Source organism: Chelonia mydas, chromosome 6, assembly GCF_015237465.2.
Source record: "Chelonia mydas isolate rCheMyd1 chromosome 6, rCheMyd1.pri.v2, whole genome shotgun sequence".
Classification (NCBI taxonomy): Eukaryota; Metazoa; Chordata; order Testudines; family Cheloniidae; genus Chelonia; species Chelonia mydas.
Window position 1 is genome coordinate 101,088,086 of NC_051246.2, and position 12,303 is coordinate 101,100,388.

At 40.6% G+C, this 12,303-nt stretch overlaps 1 protein-coding gene across 1 annotated transcript in view; it reads right to left on the minus strand.

Moving 5' to 3' along the window:
* Positions 1–12,303, minus strand: part of EFCAB11 (EF-hand calcium binding domain 11) — a 121,576-nt gene that overhangs the window by 30,742 nt on the left and 78,531 nt on the right. The gene's annotated exons all lie outside the window — the stretch shown is intronic.

Here is a 12,303-nt window from a genome sequence, read left to right on the forward strand (position 1 = left end):
ACCAATCCCCAACTAAATCATCCCAGCTAGGGCTTTGTCAAACCTGACCTTAAAAACCTCTAAGGAAGGAGATTCCACCACCTCCCTAAATAACCTATTCCAGTGCTTCACCACCCTCCTAGTGAAAAAGTTTTTCCTAATATCCAACCTAAACCTCCCCCACTGCAACTTGAGACCATTACTCTTTGTTCTGTCAAGAGTGATGTTTGCTTTTTTTGCAACAGTGTTACGCTGTTGACTCATATTTAGCTTGTGATCCACTATGACTCCCAGGTCCCTTTCCGCAGTATGACACCATGACTTATCAGATATCCATGTAAACTAGGCAAGTCACTTAATCTACCCTGTATTTCAGTTCCTCTGCAAAATGCAAATAGTACCTCAAAAAGGTGTTGTGAGGATAAACTCCATTAATGATTGGGAGGCACTCAGACACTTATGGGATGAGGGCCATAAAAGTACCTATATCGACATTTATATCACATTCATCACCATGGTGACCTGCCTATGCTCTTTTTATGGCACCCCCCTTCTGTTTTTAGTTTCAGCTGTGGAAAGGTTAAGCTGAAGATGGGAATTTCACACTTTGTTCTGAAGACATCAAGATTAAGGTCATTCTTATCTCCTCTGGTAATGAGTTCCAAAGCCTTTCCCCATTGATGAGGAAGCCCTTCCTCTTTCAGGTTCATAGTTCTTGAGGGATGTAGCTGTTGAAGGTCATCAGAGCAATGAGAGTACTGTTCTCTTCAATACCTTAAGCCCATTCCATAGAAGGACATTAAGATTAACACGGATACAGTGATCTTGACCTGACGTATCTCAGGAGGGGAGCAGCTGGGGCAAAAGACATATCTGGCTTCAAGACTAAGCTTGATAAGTTTATGGAGGAGATGGTATGATGGGATAGCCTAATTTTGGCAATTAATTGATCTTTGACTATTAGCGGTAAATATGCCCAGTGGCCTGTGATGGGATGTTAGATGGGGTGGGATCTGAGTTACTACAGAGAATTCTTTCCTGGGTGTCTTGCTGGTGAGTCTTGCCCACATGCTCAGGGTTTAGCTGATTTGGGGTCGGGAAAGAATTTTCCTCCAGGTCAGATTGGCAGAGGCCCTGGAGGTTTTTCGCCTTCCTCTGCAGCGTTGGGAACGGGTCACTTGCTGGAAGATTCTCTGCACCATGAAGTCTTTAAACCACGATTTGAGGACTTCAATAGCTCAGACATAGGTTAGGGGTTTGTTACAGGAGTGGGTGGGTGAGATTCTGTGGCCTGCATTGTGCAAGAGGTCAGACTAGATGATCATAATGGTCCCTTCTGACCTTACAGTCTATGATTCTAAGTCCGTGCTGGGAGTGGAGCATCACAGTGATAAGCTTTTACTAGCCAGTGTTGCTGAGGAGATAGGCTGCTACATCATGGACTAAGAAGCTTTTTAAAAATGTTGGAAAGCTCTATCTACATATAGTAAGTTAACATTCTTTCTGTTGGATCCCAAAGGCAGACTTTACTGTGGCATGCTCCATGTGTAATAAGATAGTATATGTCTATTGGTATATGTACAAAAAAAGTTTGTTCTTGTTTTCACAGCTGTTGCTGTGTGTCTGTGTCACCCAGCAGCAGTGGGGAGTACAGGAGCAGCCCTATGCTGCAAATTGAATTGATGAGGTGAAGGCAGACCGTTTAGAATGGACAAAAAAGCGATAATGTTTGCTAGGTCTCAAAGTATTTCTCTCTTTTCACCATCTTGCCTGGGGTCAGTTTCTGACAGCCACCATTCATCCAGGTTCTTATCTCAACCAGGCAGAGGAAGAGTTGGAAGATGGTACTATTTTTGTCAGAGGTAAAGGACAGAGCTATGTGAAATCTGCATATATCCGCTATTTTAAACATGGTGTCTCAATCTTTCACAAAGCCTTCATGTAGATATTAAAAGGATGGGGGAGAAAACTCAGCCTTCTGGAACTCCTGAGATCAGCCCTCTGGAGGCAGACGAGCAATTGCCCATCGCTAATCTCTGTGAGCACCCTGGAAGGACAATCACCATTTTATAGAAAGAATCAACACTACTTCTGTCTGCATTCATGTTCCGTTTGTTCTAGGTGCCAAAAGGGGAGACAATGATACAAGTTCTCCCAGACCCTAGCCAAGAATCCCCAGATCTGCAGATAATCTTCTGTGGGGGTTTCGGAAAAGAAGAATGATACTATGGAGTTGTCTATATTCCCTTTCACATGTGAAGAGGGGGAGATTCACATGCAAATCCAAAGGATACAATTAGATCTTCCATAGCACCTCAATCCTCACCTAAAACATCCAGCTTGTCTAGGCCTGCCATTCCTTGGGCTGAGACTGCTGACTGAGTTAAAATAAGTGGTAGTTTTGTATGGAAACCAACTTTACACATATTTTAGGTTATTGCAATTTAGATTGAAAGTAAGAGAAAGCCAATTTTAATAAAGACAAAGTTTTTTAAAATACCACATTCTGGGTGCTAACTCCTTTATGTTTTTTTATAAAGTTCCTCTGTACATAATATGAATGTAGTTAAAACATAAAAAGTTCTTGGCTATGATGAAAAGCAAAGGGAAGGAATGCTCTAAATATTAAGAGTGCAAGAGCATTTGATTTATTCACCGTTTACTAAAACCAGTGAAGAGACTAATTCATAATTTCAATGAAGAAATTGCATTTTAATTCTTGTCTTGCGGACATTTGACCCTAGTGATGGGAATTTGGGAATGAATTTTCTTCATTGCTTCTGACTAACCATGTCCATCGATGCAGAACACAGTATATTAAGTATTTTAGAAATTACACTTTCAATCATCACCGGTCCCACAGAACAAAATAACAAAGTAAGTGATGAAAAGTGTAAAACAGTCGATGAATCCTAATTGGTAATTATGCAAGACAAACATCATGCATTTCTAGTAAATGGTATTTACCTTCTATCCATCCATTTTTCTTTCATACTGGAAACCAACAATTTTAATTTGTAGTTCTTCACCTTTTAAAAATGCAACCCAATCAAGCAATAAATTTGTTCATAATGAATAAATTTTTCCTACCTCGTGAAATTTTAATGATAGTTACATCAAAGTGCATTTTTAACCTGATTAATATGAAAGTGAACAATAAAACCAATTCAAACACATTTTAATGTCTTCAAAGAAAATAATGTTTTGATGGACACAAAATACTGCTAATCTTGTGTATGACCTTCCTTCTGCTCGGTCAGTCCATTAGTAATAGTATTCACAGGTGTCTATAAGGTCAGCAGATCTGCAATCAAATTATTTGCACACTAAACCTAAACTCCTCTTTTCTGCAATGTAGATCAAATTCTATTTTGGGAAAATACTTTCAGGATTTTTTTTTAAGTGTGTTTAAAAGTGTCCTAAGGGAAAGTATTCTCTCTGGTGGAGGAATGGGAAGTAAACTAATTAGCAAGGTGATGGGAACCCAGAACTCAATTTAATGTTCCAACATACTCTGAACTATTTACTCCATTTCTCTTCCATGAACACTGTTCATAGTTGCGTCTGTTGCATTTTTAGCACGGTCCCCCAATATTACTCCCAATTTCCCTTGAAAAGTATATGATTGTTCTCTTCCCTTTCAAGCAGAAACACTGAATGAACTACTCATATTACACCTTTATTTAGACTACCATAATTCTCTTCCTATTACTATGATCTTCCATACTACTGAAGAAATTAACTGTGTGTTTCTATGACCCACCCCCTCTGTTATTCTCTTTCTGACACATTATCTTCTTTCTAAATTCCTGACAATACATGAGCTTTATTGTTTTATATGTAGCCAATAGTGCAGGGGTATGCATCTACATGACTGATGCAATTATCTTCATTACTCCAATTGAAATACCTATTGGCAAAGCACTGATGTCATTGAAGTTAATGACCTACTGTTTAAAAAATCACAATTGCAGCCAAATGGTCTAGTATTATTATACAACTGAGGCAAGAGAAGAATATTTTGAACATGGGTCTACAATTTCCTTGCACTGTGACTTCAACACAGGTGAAAAACTGCCAAAGCAGTTCACTTAGGGGTGAGCTGAAATTCCGTTCCAGGTGTATTATCATAGAAGCAATGGAGACTGGACATTTCAGTGTTAGAACATATTGGTGGGAGGATATTTTGGTCTAAGGTTTTAATCTGGAATAAAATTAGCATTTACTAATAAAATTCATAATTATCATTCTCATTAATACAGAACACTACTTAGTATTATAGATCATGCCTTGTGAGCACTGAAGTTCTGTATTGTCTCAGCATGGGGCGCATGCTCTGCAGTCTTTGTACCTGCTCTTACTAGTTAGAGAGGTAAAATCTAGTGCAAAAAGATACAATCTAGTGGTCTGAGTTTTAACTTTGCTTTGACATTGAACCCTTTTGTGGCTTTGGGCAAGTCACTTATCCTCTCTGACTCAGTTTCTTCATCCATGGAATGTTGCCCTACCTACCTATTAAGTTACCTTTGAAATGCTGATAATACAATAGAAGGTCTACACTAAAAAGATCATCTTTTCTCTTTGGTGTAACACACAAACTGTCCCCATTCAAGCCCAAATTAATGGTGTTAAATTTGCAAATGAATTTTAGTTCTGCAGTTTCTCTTTGAAGTCTGTTTCTGAAGTTTTTTTGTTCAAGTATGGCTACTTTTAAATCTGTTAGAGAACTTCCAGGAAGATTGAAGCGTTCTCCTACTGGCTTTTGTATGTTACCATTCCTGATGTCCGATTTGTGTCCATTTATTCTTTTACGTAGAGACTGTCCGGTTTCGCCAATGTACATGGCAGACGGGCATTGCTGGCACATGATGGCATATATAACATTAGTAGATGTGCAGGTGAATGAGTCCCTGATGGTGTGGCTGATATGGTTGGGTCCTCTGATGGTGTCGCTAGAGTAGATATGGGGAAATAGTAGGCAACGAGGTTTGTAACAGGGATTGGTTCCTGGGTTAGTGTTTCTGTGGTGTGGTGTGTAGTTGCTGGTGAGTATTTGCTTCAGGTTGTGGGGCTGTCGGTAAAAGAGGACTGGCCTGTCTCCTAAGGTCTGTGAGAGTGAGGGATCATTTTCCAGGATAGGCTGTAGATCGTTGATGATCAGGACCAGCTCTAGGCACCAGCAAAGCAAGCATGTGCTGAGGCGGCACAATTCCAGGCGCGGCATTCCTGCCATCCTTTTTTTTTTTTTTTGCTTGGGTGGCAAAAAACCTAGAGCCGGCCCTGTTGATGATGTGGTGGAGAGGTTTTAGCTGGGGAGTGTATGTGATGGCCAGTGGTGTTCTGTTATTTTCCTTGTTGGGCATGTCATGTAGTAGGTGACTTCTGGGTACCCATCTCGCTCTGTCAATCTGTTTCCTCACTTCCCCAGGTGGGTATTGCAGATTTAAGAATGCTTGATAAAGATCTTGTAGGTGTTTGTCTCTGTCTGAGGGATTGGAGCAAATTCGGTTGTGTCTTAGGGCTTGGCTGTAGACAATGGATTGTGTGGTGTGTCCTGGATGGAAGCTGGAGGCATGTAGGTAGGAATAGCGGTCAGTAGCTTTCCGGTATAGGATGGTGTTTTTGTGACCATAACTTATTTGCACTGTAGTGTCCAGGAAGTGGATCTCTTGTGTGGACTGGTCCAGGCTGAGGTTGATGGTGGGATGGAAAATGTTGAAATCATGGTGGAATTCCTCAGGGGCTTCTTTTCCATGGGTCCAGATGGTGAAGATGTCATCAATGTAGCGCAAGTAGAGTAGGGGCATTAGGGGACAAGAGCTTCCTCAGGAAGTCAGTGGTGTCTTGAAGATAGCTGGGAGTGGAAAAGAAGCCCTTGAGGAATTCCACCATGATTTCAACAACTACAGCATTTGCTCAAGAAACTCCCTGAAAAAGCACAAGAACAAATCCGCACAGACACACCCCAGAACCCCGACCAGAGGCATTCTGCTACCCAAGATCCATAAAGCTGGAAATCCTGGACGCCCCATCATCTCAGGCATTGGCACCCTGACAGCAGGATTGTCTGGCTATGTAGACTCCCTCCTCTTGCCCTATGCTACCAGCACTCCCAGCTATCTTCAAGACACCACTGACTTCCTGAGGAAACTACAATCCATTGGTGATCTTCCTGAAAACACCATCCTAGCTACTATGGATGTAGAAGTCCTCTACACCAACATTCCACACAAAGATGTACTACAAGCCGTCAGGAACAGTATCCCCGATAATGTCACGGCAAACCTGGTAGCTGAACTTTGTGACTTTGTCCTCACCCATAACTATTTCACATTTGGGGACAATGTATACCTTCAAATCAGTGGCACTGCTCTGGGTACCTGCATGGCCCACAGTATGCCAACATTTTTATGGCTGACTTAGAACAACGCTTCCTCAGCTCTTGTCCCCTAATGCCCCTACTCTACTTGCGCTACATTGATGACATCTTCACCATCTGGACCCATGGAAAAGAAGCCCTTGAGGAATTCCACCATGATTTCAACAATTTCCATCCCACCATCAACCTCAGCCTGGACCAGTCCACACAAGAGATCCACTTCCTGGACACTACGGTGCTAATAAGCGATGGTCACATAAACACCACCCTATACCGGAAACCTACTGACCGCTATGCCTACCTACATGCCTCCAGCTTTCATCCAGACCACACCACATGATTCATTGTCTACAGCCAAGCTCTACGATACAACCGCATTTGCTCCAACCCTTCAGACAGAGACAAACACCTACAAGATCTCTATCAAGCATTCTTACAACTACAATACCCACCTGGGGAAGTGAGGAAACAGATGGACAGAGCCAGAAGAGTACCCAGAAGTTACCTACTACAGGACAGGCCCAACAAAGAAAATAACAGCACGCCACTAGCCATCACCTTCAGCCCCCAACTAAAACCTCTCCAACGCATCATCAAGCATCTACAACCTATCCTGAAGGATGATCCATCACTCTCACAGATCTTGGGAGACAGGCCAGTCCTTGCTTACAGACGGCCCCCCAACCTGAAGCAAATACTCACCAGCAACCACACACCACACAACAGAACCACTAACCCAGGAACCTATCCTTGCAACAAAGCCTGTTGCCAACTGTGTCCACATATCTATTCAGGGGACACTATCATAGGGCCTAATCACATCAGCCACACTATCAGAGGCTCGTTCACCTGCACATCTACCAATGTGATATATGCCTTCATGTGCCAGCAATGCCCCTCTGCCTTGTACATTGGCCAACCTGGACAGTCTCTATGTAAAAGAATAAATGGACACAAATCAGACGTCAAGAATTATAACATTCAAAAACCAGTCGGAGAACACTTCAATCTCTTTGGTCACTCGATTACAGACCTAAAAGTGACAATTCTTCAACAAAAATACTTCAAAAACAGACTCCAACGAGTGACTGCTGAATTGGAATTAATTTGCAAACTGGATACAATTAACTTAGGCTTGAATAAAGACTGGGAGTGGATGGGTCATTACACAAAGTAAAACTATCCCACCTCACCCCCCGCGCTGTTCCTCAGACGTTCTTGTCAACTTTTGGAAATGGCCCACCTTGAGTATCACTACAAAAGGTTTTTTCCCCCTCCGCTCTCCTGCTGGTAATAGTTCACCTTACCTGATCACTCTCATAGAATAGAATATCAGGGTTGGAAGGGACCTCAGGAGATCATCTAGTCCAACCCCCTGCTCAAAGCAGGACCAATCCCCAATTTTTGCCCCAGATTCCTAAATGGCTCCTTCAAGGATTGAATTCACAACCCTGGGTTTAACAGGCCAATGCTCAAACCACTGAGCTATCTCTCGTTACAGTGTGTATGGTAACACCCATTGTTTCATGTTCTCTGCGTATATAAATCTCCCCACTGTATTTTCCACTGAATGCAGCCAATGAAGTGAGCTGTAGCTCACGAAAGCTTATGCTCAAATAAATATGTTAGTCTCTAAGGTGTCACAAGTCTTCCTTTTCTTTTAGCAGATACAGACTAATACGGCTGCTACTCTGAAACCTGTCACTAATTAGCTAGTTATTTAGGTGAAACTGCCTTGTTTCAGCAATCGTCGAAAAAGGTAAGAGTTGGACTTTGTAGGAAAGATAGTTATATTTATTCTCTCTCTCTCTCTTTCTCTCTCTCACACACCACACAGACACACACACACATTTTTTCTAATCAATTAGATTAGATGAAAGGCAACAGTTTTGACCATAAAATACTGGTTCTTTCTTGGAGACTGTCTCTGTCCTTATATGCTTGAATTCAATACAGTCAAAGAAAATTATATCAGTTAACATCATTTACAAGGCCAAAATATCAGCACAGCATAAAATCATGACATAAAAATACAGTCTTTAAAAAACCAAATTCTTAAAGCACTATCTATTAGCTTTTACCATATCATTGGAAAGCTTTGTGGCAAAGATAAAAGATAAGATAAACTTACAGACACGCATTCTTAGAATACTTAGCTTAATAGTCAACCTCAAACAATTCTGTTCAGCCATCCTGACTGGATCATTTAGACATATGTCAACTTTTATGCCTATCAGGCCTGATCTAATTTCTGCTAAGATAATTGAAATGCCCCTTTGATTTCAATGTGAGCTGCCTCGGACCATATTATATAACTGACTTCAACATGTGCTTAAGGCTTTCCACCACTCACACATCTTGGTCTCCTGTATTCTGGGAGTCTACAACTCACAGATGGATCCATTCATAAAAGGAATATTTTCCTCTCATATGCAGTCTTCACATTCTATGCCGACAATACAATTCAGCTTTCAGTAATTCACAAGATTATTGCACTTGAATGCAGTCCACATGAATCATGCCAGAAATCCTTTCCTCCCCTTCACATGCAGCTAAACCCTTTCAGTCTCATACACATATGAACTCTTATATGCTCATAAATGAAATTTTACTATTAGGGAAAAGTTATGGAAAATTCATATCAGGTCTTATTTGCTCTCATTGAAGTCAATGAGAGTTTTGCCATTGATTTCATTGGTAGAGGGTGGAGTCTATCAAGTCATGTTTGTCATATGACAGACTGAAATGGAAATTTGCATTACTTTGACCGATTAGCAGAGAAAACTGACTCATACATACATACAGGGAATTGAAAAGTCTGAAATGTATTTATTCAAAAAGCTAAGAAAGATCAAGATTACCTAAGAAAGAAACTAGAAGCCTACAGGGCCAACCCATATAAAGAACAGATTTCTGGAATGAGATAGTGGAAAGCTACTAATCAAGAGATACATATAACAATCAGCCATCTGTGTCTAAAACCATACAGCAAACCAAACTGTAGTTTCACTAAACCTGCTTTCCAACTGAAACACTAGTTGGCTGTATAGTCAGCTAACTAAAAAGAAGAAATGACTGGGATAATCAAGTGATAGGTAACTTATGATGTAAAAGACAGTAAGGTAATAAACAAGCATGCTTCAGCAATACACAACAGAAAAATATCCATTATTTACAGTAAAACATAGAAGATCAAGACCCAGCCTAGAGAACAAGAGGAGGCAGTTGGCATTAAAAATTAAAACAGTACCAGCAACAAAGTTCTAATATTTAAAATATTTATACAAAATTAATCTACATAAGTACTTTCAAATGACTGCATCAATCATCTCAAAATGGTGGATCTCACAATGATTCTCAAACAATTAAAAGTACAAAAATAAATATTTTAAAAATCTATTTCTCTTATATACAACCTGAGATAATGAGAAAGTTTCATAAAAAACTAAAAATATTTTTAAATGCAGTTATCTGCTCTAGATAAGGGCAAGACAACCTTTATACAATTCGTAATTAGAAAGAAAAATATTGCCTAAGCAGATGATGGACAAACTGGAACATCAATTTCACAAGGAAGTGCTCATTCCTGCACTCAGCATACTTTTACTGATTTCATTGGAAACAGAATCAGATCACAGTATGGGTGCATAAACTACATAACAGTTCATCTTTATAAAATTTAGAGAACTATGTTCCATCAAAAATGAAAGTGAGGAACAACTTTATTTGACAAGGACGTCAGAAATGTTGTAAAGTTATATGTGTGTTCTGAGAGGTTTCAATGACTAAATTCGGACCTGGTTTCAGCCATCACATAGGTAAAAAGGTTTTTAAATAGATCATCCTTACTATTAAAATGATTAAAGGAGGTACAGACATTACTTGGCTTCTTACAAATTCACTGAAAAAAGCAATGACACGCAAAGGATGAAATAGATGAATTGTCTCTTATTTCTGAATGGCTCCTCTAATGGAGTATTTCTCTGCCAATATGGAGAGACTGCTGGTAGCTCTGCCCATTTGCCTCTGCAGGAGAGAATATGTACATATCTCTCTCTGAGCACCAGCCTCTCATAGCCCTTAGCAGACAGTTCAACATTCAAGATCCCAGAAGATGCTTCCAAAGCTGGAAAAATCTTGGAAAGGCAACAGGGTGTGGGTGGAGGACAAACTGAAAGAAGAATGTTCTGGACTGGCAGTGGGCCACTCCTTGAGAAGACCCATTAACAAAGACAAAATTGTTTTATTCTCAAGGAATGGTCCTCTATAAATCAGGAGAGAGCAGTGGGAAAGTAGCAAGCACTAGAACAATTGATAGGGAGGAAAGAAAACAAGAAATGAGGCCCAATGACTGGGAACTACATAATGAAAAACATATTGAATTATTTTTATTCATACAGGCTGTACATAGAAAGGATGGCCATTAGGATCCTGCATCAGAAGGAAGCATCTATGGATGCCAAAACATCTTTTAATGCCTAGTAAATGAAAAACCCAGATAGAAGCTTTACAGCTGGTAGGAGGAGAAGCAGTCAAAGCAGGGACCTTTCGACATTTTAGAGAACTTTCTACAGTCTTCACTGGACTTTCTCTTCCATATGCTGATTGGCTGTTTGCTACACCTTCTTCCTCCCCCAGCCCTCACAGTCCCTTCACCTCAGATTCACTACATACCTACCCCTAACCCCCTCTCCCATGCACTGTCCCCTTCATCTCCCTTACCTTCATTTTTCTTTCCATTTAGCTTATCTCCTCCTAACTAAACCCACCAAAAAAAAAGTCGTGAAACTCACATGCCATTTGCTGCCAACACATTTTTCTTCCCTCACACTGTGTCTGCCTTGTCTATTTAGATTGTAAGCTCTTCAGGGCAGGGACTGCCTACTCCTCCGTGTTTGTACAGTGCCTAGCACAATGCAGACCCATTCTTTGTTGGCCCTTATGTAGTACCATAATAAATGTGAATGATAATTAATCACAGATCGCTTCATAGGATACTCTCTTCTTCTCACGGAATCAGAGTTTAAGGCAAAAAGGGATCGCCAGATGATATAGCCTAACCTCCTGCACATATCCCAAGCCAATAAACCCCACTCAAATACCCTTGCATTGAGCCCAATAATCTGGATTATACCCAATCATTACAGTCCTCTGGAGGCTGAACTATTGAGTGTCACAGGCAGAGAATAGAAGGGACCGAGGTGCACCAATGTCCTCAACTCTGGCAAGGACCCAGAGAATGACTCCAGATTCCAGAAGGACGGTTTTTTTGTTGATTTTGTTTTTAACTTGACTCTGGGGATTGTATCTTTAGACATTGTTTTGATCGTGCTTTTGCAGTCACCACAGGCCACAAGCAAGACATCCACTGGAATACATAATCATGACTAATTATTGCCCAGTTTGTACCATATAGTCTTAACATGTTTTTAACATTTCTTAATTTAAATTATTTCCTAACATAGAGTGGGGGAAGAGGTGTGGCAGAGGGCGAGGCAGTGTAGGATAATTCCTATCAAATAGGAAAAAGCAAAAATAAATGTATCAAATACTACAATTAGGTATCTATAATGACTGGGGAAGAATGCACTGGATTTATAATAAAAAAAACCCCATTTATCTGACCCTTAGTGAATGTACTGTTGTCAGATTGTTCATGGTTCTAAAGAATTGTAAGAGGAAAACAGCACATTAAAGACAATGGATTTCAAGAAGGCAGACTTTAGCAAACTCAGGGAGTTGGTAGGTAAGATCCTATGGGAAGCAAGTCTAAGGGTTGGTCTACACTAGGTGAGGGGGGATCGATCTAAGATACACAACTTCAGTTACGAGAATAGCGTAGCTGAAGTTGACGTATCTTAGATCGACTTAGAATCACTTACTTCGCGTCCTTGCGGCGCGGGATCGACGGCCGCCGCTCCCCCGTCGACTCTGCTTCCACCTCT